An 8008-nucleotide genomic window follows, 5' to 3' on the forward strand; every position below is an offset into this window, starting at 1 on the left:
GGGTGTGTGTGTGGGTGTGTGGGGGTGAGTGGTGGACAGAGTCAGCCGTCATCTTGCAGCTTGGCGAGAATGAGAACCGAAGATGTGTTCAGAAACACGTTATTATCACAGAAAGGCACAGTCCGAATCCATCAGCCAAACTTCACAACTTCTCCCATTTGTGCAAGTTTACCTAAACGAGAAATAGTTATTATGTGCTGTGTATAACAGTGCTGTCACCCTTACACTGGGTAGGGACAGAGCTCCAGTGACTTCACAAGATAAGGACAGTGCCACAGTGAGGGCACTGGGTAAGGACAGTGCCACAGTGAGGGCACTGGGTAAGGACAGTGCCACAGTGAGGGCACTGGGTAAGGACAGTGCCACAGTGAGGGCACTGAATGCTAGTGTGAATACAACAAATAGTTAGTGGAGGCATTGGTTGAAATTTTCCAGCACTCACTGGATTCCAAGAGGGTTCCAAGCAGATTGAAAAACCACTAATGTGATTCTCCTGTTCAAGAAGGGAGGGAGGCAGAAAGCAGGAAACCAAGCCAATCACTTTACTGTCTGTCACTGGGAAAATCCTGGAGTCTATTATTAAGGAACAAATAGCAGGGCACTTAGTAAGATGTAACACAATCAGAGTCAACATAGTTTGGTGAAAGGGAAATCATATTTGATAAGTTTGCTTGTAATTCCTGGAGGATTTAAAGAAGGGGAATCTGTAGACATAGTGTATTTGGATTTCCAGCAGGTATTCGATGAGCTGCCATATAAAAGATTATTGCACAAGATAGGAACTCGCAGTATGGGGGACAATGTATTAACATTGAGGATTGGTGAACCCGCAGAAGAAAGAGAGTTGGCAGTAATGGGTTTTTTCTGTGTTGGAAAGAAATGAAGTGCCACAAAGATCCGTCCTAGGCCTCAATTATTTTCACTTTGTATTAATGACTTGGAGGAGGGACAGAGTGCAATGTATCCAACTTCGCTGATGATACATAGATAGGTGACAGGGCATGTTGTAATGAGGACAGCAGAAGTCAGCAAGGGGATAATAGATTGTTTAAAGTGAGTGGGCAAAAACTTGGCAGATGGAGTTTAATGCAGAAAAGTATGAGCTTGTGCCCTTTGATAGGAAAAATCAAAAGGCAGGCTATTGTTTAAATGGAGAGAGAATTCAAAAAAATTCCAGCATGGAGGGATCCGTGTGTTGTGTGCATGAAAGACAAAAAGTTAGTATGTGGGTCCAGTAATTAGTTAAGAAGGTAAATAGAAATATGGCCTTTATTGCTAAGGTGTTGACATTTAAAAACAGGGAAGTCTTGCATGGATGAGTTGGACCAAAGGGTCTGTTTCCATGCTGTGTGACTCGAAGTATTTAAAAAGTACAGGATGTTGGTGAGGGGCTACACCTGGAGTACTGTGTACTATTTTAGTCCTGTGTTTAAAGATTGACATACCTTGGAAATATTGACATTGGAGGCAATTCAAAAGTGATTTATTAAGCTGATTCCTGGGATGAGGGGGTTGACTAATCAAGAATGGCTAAAGAAGCTATGCATTTATTCATTACAGTTTAGGAGAATAAGAGTACTCTTAATGAACCATACAATATTCAGAGGGAGCTTCAGAAGATGTGATTGCACAGTGTACAGACAATGCTTCAGTTATTACACTAGTTAGGGACTGTGCTGTAGTTATTATTGGATAAAGTCAGTGCTCGAGTGGTCTACTGATGAGTAACAGTGCTGCACTGATGGCATCAGTTTGGATAGAACTCCAGTGGTTACAGTTGGTAGGGACAATGCTATAGTCAGTACTCTGGGAAAGTACAATGCTATCATGATTACACAAGTATGTACTGTTTTATAGTGATGACACTGGGCATGGACAGTGCTATAGTGATTATATGGGTAGTGACCGGTCCATATTGTAGGCAGGAGTGACCTTGCACAGGATTTATCTGAACATGTGGTAATAATTTACTGTGACATGGGCTAAGGTCAGGATCATACAGTGACAGTAGTCGACTGGATTAGGCTGGCTGCTTCAAGAACGATTGGCTGTGCTAAAAACCGAGGAACAGAAGTTGATCATTAAAACTGCTGGAACTGAAATGGAGTTAGATGTGTCCGCAGCTTTGAAAGATAGGGGAGCTCTTTAATACTGTGACATAATCTGCACACTGAGACTGTGCTCAACAAGCAGTTTTGTTCAGTGATGAAGGGCCAGGAGGAAGACTGCTGAGCCTCGGTTACTGCCACAGACGCTGTAACTGGGGCTTGTCACTGAGTCTGAAGCTGTGTTTAGTGTAGACCATCCCGAACTGCTGACAAATCGCTCCATACAGCTTTCTGCAGTTCAGTTCAGACACTCAAATCAGACTGGGAAAAATTAAAGCAATTCTGATGCTTTTAGGAGGAGCTGTGATGTTTGAAGAGGCTGACATGTTTAATGAGGGTTAGCATGATTCAAGGAGTTGACATGATTTACTGAGATGTTATATTTTCAGGAGGTCAGACCTGTTTTAGGAAGAGCTGTCAGCAGAAAAATTTGGGTTCTTAATGCTCATAGTACTGGTACAAAAGGTGTTATTTTGCTTTATGCTACATGGGCACACCATTAGCACTGGCCAAACTCAGGACCTAGCTTGGTCAGGGTGTGAAAGAGGGCATTAGACAATGCATTGGAAGTTTGCAGAGCCTGATTGCAGAGATTGAGAGTACAGTCAATGTCTAACACTGAGTTGTACCTCTGCTGCTATTTTGAAACTCCCGCCTGCAAGTAAGGCCCTTTCTCCAGCACACAGAATTAAGCGAACCTCCAACAATGTGAAGGACCTATTGAAGGGGTCATAACCATTCCAAGGCTAGCTGCTGATTAATTCCTACTGGATCTGTCCATAGATGTAGTTGAGGGTTTGCAGAGTTGTTTACGGTTGTTGAAGTTAACAGGATGTGGCTCTGCATGTTGACATGACCTCGGTTCTGGCTCCAAGGGACTGCTCGGACCATACGATCCCAGTTATGAGCATTCCAGTTAACAACCCCCTTGAGCTGCAGGGAGATGGTGCAGAGGCAGCACAGAGAAGGACATGCTGCTGGAGGAGGAGGAGGAGGAATGGTAGTGGGAGGGGGAAGGACTCTCATCAGGGGAGTCCTCACTCAGAATTTCCCACAGTCGTTTCTCTTTCCTCCAGCTCTGCCAGGAGCAGCAGGTACTTACCTTCACTTCTTGAAGGAGGTTCCCACCAAATTCTGCCACCTTGTGGAATTGGACCTGCAGCCTGAGAGCAAGGTGAGGATGGCACGGCCAATGTCTGTGATGCTGACTGTCTTTACATCAGATCCTTCCAGACTCTAAAAAGAAACATGTTGACCATCACTAAGGAGAAGGTGCTGGGGAAGCTGAAAAGCCTGAAGGCGAATAAATCACCCAGCTGGAGTGAGGAAGGGTCCCGGGGATAGGAAAATGGCGAATGTAACACCCTTGTTTAAGAAGGGAGGGAGGCAGAAGACAGGAAACTACAGGCCAGTTAGCCTGATCTTGGTCGTGGGAAAGATTCTAGAGTCCATTATTAAGGATGAGATTGCAGAATACTTGGAAGTGCATGGTAAAATAGGGCTGAGTCAGCACAGCTTCGTCAAGGGGAGGTCATCCCTGACAAATCTGTTAGAATTCTTTGAGGGGTTAATGAGCAAGTTAGACAAAAGAAAGCCTGTGGACATGGTCTGTTTGGATTTGCAGGAGGCCTTTGACAAGGTGCACGCAGGAGGCTGCTAAATAAAATAAGAGCCCATGGCGTTAGGGGCAAGGTGCATGGATAGAGGATTGGCCGACTGGCAGAAAGCAGAGAGTGGGGGATAAAGGGGCCTTTTTCAGGATACTATCTGTGACTGGTGGAGTTCCACAGGGGTCAGTGTTGGAACCACAACTACTCACATTGTACACTAACGATCTGAAAAAAGGAACTGAAAGCATTGTTGCTAAGTTTGCAAAGATAGATGGAAAGACAGGTAGTGTCGAGGAAGTTGGGGGAGGTGGGGGGAGCTGCAGAAGGAATTGGACAGGCTAGGAGTGTGGGCAAAGAAGTGGCAGATGGAGTATAATATGGGAGAGTGTGAGGTTATGCACTTTGGTAGGAAGAATAGAGGTGGAGACTATTTTCTAAATGGAGAAAGGCTTTGGAAACCTGATGCATAAAGGGATTTGGGAGTCCTAGTTCAGGATTCTCTTAAGGTTAACATGTCTTGTATCTCGTTTTGGAGGTGGTCCAGAGGAGGTTTACAAGAAGGATCCTGGGGATGAAGGGCTGCTACTCTTATGAGTAGCAGTTGAGGACTCTGGGTCTGTACTCATTGGAATTTAGAAGGATAGGGGTGGGGATTTGATTGAAATCTACAGAATACAGAGAGGCGTGGATACAGTGGATGTGGAGAAAATGTTTCCACCAGTAGGAGAGACTAGGACTCAAGGGCACAACCTCTGAGTGAAGGGACGACTCTTAAACTGAGATGAGGAGGAATTTCTTCAGCCAGAGGGTGATGAATCTGTGGAACTCATTGTCACAGAAGGATGTGGAGGCCAAATCATTGAGTGTATTTAAAACAGAGATAGATAAGGTCTTGAATAGTAAAGGGATCAAGGATCAAGGGTTCAAGCATCAAGATTGGACACTCTTTTGATGCAAAACAGAGAGAAACAAACAGGACCAGCTGTGTTTCAGCATCAGCATGATGTACAAACTCTTCGATTCCTGTTTAAAATCGATGTACATCCTCGACCAGAGTCTAATCACTTCACTTGATCCAAACATTGAAGGAATCGATCGAGCCAGCTACCATTTTGTGACCTATGACCTTGCTGTGAATATGAAGTTGCCTTTCTAACTGTATCATTGGTTTTATTCGTTGCAACTACAACTGAAGTAAACCAATTAATCTGAGGCCTTTCCTTCACAATAAACAAATATACAGAAGAAATGTTGCTTATATCAGCAGTACTGAGCTTGGAGTAAGGGAGAGTGTTTCATTTTGGGGAACAGGATCTCCCTATCTGAGTTAAATTATCCACTTGTAGCAAGCAGTCATTTGGAAAAACACGAGGGAGCAGTTCATGATGACTAATGTGACCGAGTCCTCCTTCCACTGAGAGTGGGAAAACTGTTTAGCCAACAATTTCTTTAACAATGAGTAGCAGAGAGTGGATGTAATTCAGCAGGATGACGGGAATTTAAGACAGAACCTAATCCAGTAGATCCATCATCAACCACAGATTCAATGCAGTTTCTGACTGATAGTGGTGGTTTTGTTAATTAAACCATAATCACATTGTGAATGTAGGAGACAATGGATCAGTATCGCGCCCTGAGTGAGTTCTGTCTGGTCTGTAGCTGCCTGCTGTTCACACTGAAGTACAAAGACTTCCTTTGTGTACTGTCGACAAGGTCCTTTTATTAAAACGTGGGAACCTTGCTTCCTGTGATGTGTGCAGGAGAGATGTCAGTGCTCAGGAATCTCAGCTCGTGGTCATTCCCAGCCTGTGGACAAATGTGTCTGGTGCATGACCTTACCTTTGTTTGGATGGTCAACCACACGTTGCATTGATTGTGATCATTGGCATGCAGATCCCTGCTCCGTGTAGGTGCCGGGTCTGGCACGTGAATAGATAATGGTTTATGAGCGATGTGCCACAACACCACAGTGGTTAGCACTGCTGCCTCACAGCGCCAGGGACCCGGATTCGATTCCACCCTCGGGTGCCTGTCTGTGTGGAGTTTGCACATTCTCCCTGTGTCTGTGTGGGTTTCCTCCAGGTGCCCTGGTTTCCTCCCTAGTCCAAAGATGTGCAGGTTAGGTGGATTGGCCATGCTGAATTGCCCATAGTGTCCAGGGATGTGTATGTTAGGTGCATTTGCCATGGGAAATGCAGAGTTACAGGGATAGGGTAGGGGGATGTGTCTGGGTGAGATGCCCTTCAGCGGGTCAGTGTGGACTTGGGCCAAATGGTCTGTTTCCACACTCTGGGGATTCTATGATCCTGTCATTTTCCCCAAAAATTGTGATCGCTGTCTATCTTGGATATACACAATGGCTGTCACATTGCTGTTTGTGGGATTTTGCTGTGTGTATACCGGCTGACCACAATTATGCCATTTCATTGGCTGTGAACATCCAGAGGTTGTGAAGACATAATGTAACTGTAACAATTTCTTTTGTCTTATTTATTATTGACTGTGATAATGCAACAGACAGCAGTATGTACTAGTGAGCTGATGTTATAAAGATTGGTGACAGGGTAAGTGGTGCAGACAGGAAGCAGAAAGAGATATGGATAGCTTAGATTGAGACAGCTGATAAAACAGTGGCAGGTGGATTTCAACCCAGCTTAGTTTGAAGTCATTCAAGAAGCTTGGAAACTTACAGCACAGGAATTTGAACCAAAATATGAGAGTTCTGAACATTTTATAAATGGTGAGAAGCCAGAAAAGTCCGAGGAAATCCATAGATCCATGTTCATCAATAATTAAAAGTTAGTGGTTATCAACAGCCCTCCTCATTTGGGCATGCCCCATTCATTTAATTACACAACCCAGTGTCGTGCAATTTCTGACTTTATAGTCCAAGAGGTTTATTTGAAATCGCAAGCTTTCTGAGCACTGCTCAATGCCGAGCACTGAGCAACGCTCTGAAAGCTTGTGATTTTTAGTAAAGCTGTTGGATTATAACCTGGTAGCGTGTGACTTCTGACTTTGTCCACACCAGTCCAACACCAGCATTGCCACATTTTAATTACACAAGATCTTTAAATACTTTAGGTGACAGCTTAAAAAGGTTGAACCTACATCGGAGCTTATGGGTGACTGAGTTTCACAGCCGACAGTGAACTTTGTTGGTCAGGTACAAAAGAAAATCAAAAATACTCAATGTGGTGGCCAGCATTCACTATTTGGGCTGAATGGCCTTTTTTTTAAAATATTAAATAATAGATAATATAAACGAGAGCCAATTCTGCTACAACATCTGGAGAACTCTGGACACAAAGAATGGCAGTACAGAATTCGCCTGAATTTTTGTTTAATTCATTCCTGGAATATGGGCGTTGTTGTAACATTTGTTACTCATCCCTAATGGTATGAAAGCCAAGTGATTTGCTTGTCCAGTTCAATAAGAGTTAAATGCAGTGCTGTTGGTCTAGAGTCACATGTAGGCCAGAACATTGCCTCCCAATGTCACTAAAAACCCCAAGGATTAGATTAGGAGGCACAATTCAATTTGTAAACTCTGAAATATCGAAGGTTAAAGGGGTGAGTTGGTTGATGTTTGACTAGGGTTTTGAAAGGAAATTACCTCCTGGTGGAGACTCCTAGCACAAAGGCATACCACCTTAAAATCAGAGCCAGGACATTCAGGGGAGAACTTGGGGGCATTTCTTTAAACAAAAGGGAATAGAAGAGTGGAACTCTCTTCCATAAAGTGTGTTGGGTGCGCACTGAATTCATAATTTTAAATCTGAGATCGATACAATTTTGTTAGCCCTGGATATTAAACAAGAGAAGTCAGGTGGGTGGGTATAGGATATAAAGCAGCTATGATTTTGTTGAATGACAGAACAGACTTTGAAAGGGCTGATTGGTCTCCTTTTGTTTCCTTTCTCTGTCAGACCATCTGAACAAACCCAACTCTAATTCGATGTGTTGAACAGTTTCAAACTTTTAAGCATTGACAAAACCATCTTAGGTTTGAGCAGTTGGGGTGACACAATCGCTCAGTGGTTAGCACTGCTGACTCAGAGTGCCAGGGACCTGGGTTGGATTTCAGCTTCGGGTGTCTGTCTGGCTGCCTGTCTGTCTGCGTGGAGATTGCATGTTCTCCCCACATCTGTGTGGGTTTCCTCCATGTGCTACGGTTTCCTCCCCTCCAAAGATATGCAGGCTAGGTGGATTGGCCATGCTAAATTGCCCATAGTGTCCAGGGATGAGCAGGCTAGGTGGGTTAGCCATGGGAAATGCAGGGTTACAGGG

General features: G+C 44.1%; 1 protein-coding gene across 2 annotated transcripts in view; it reads left to right on the forward strand.

Annotated features, from left to right (window-relative positions):
• The window catches only part of si:ch211-253b8.5 (dysbindin), a 33819-nt gene that overhangs the window by 785 nt on the left and 25026 nt on the right, over window positions 1-8008 (forward strand). The window lies entirely within an intron of this gene.

This window comes from Rhincodon typus, chromosome 19, assembly GCF_021869965.1.
Source record: "Rhincodon typus isolate 14 chromosome 19, sRhiTyp1.1, whole genome shotgun sequence".
NCBI lineage: Eukaryota > Metazoa > Chordata > Chondrichthyes > Orectolobiformes > Rhincodontidae > Rhincodon > Rhincodon typus.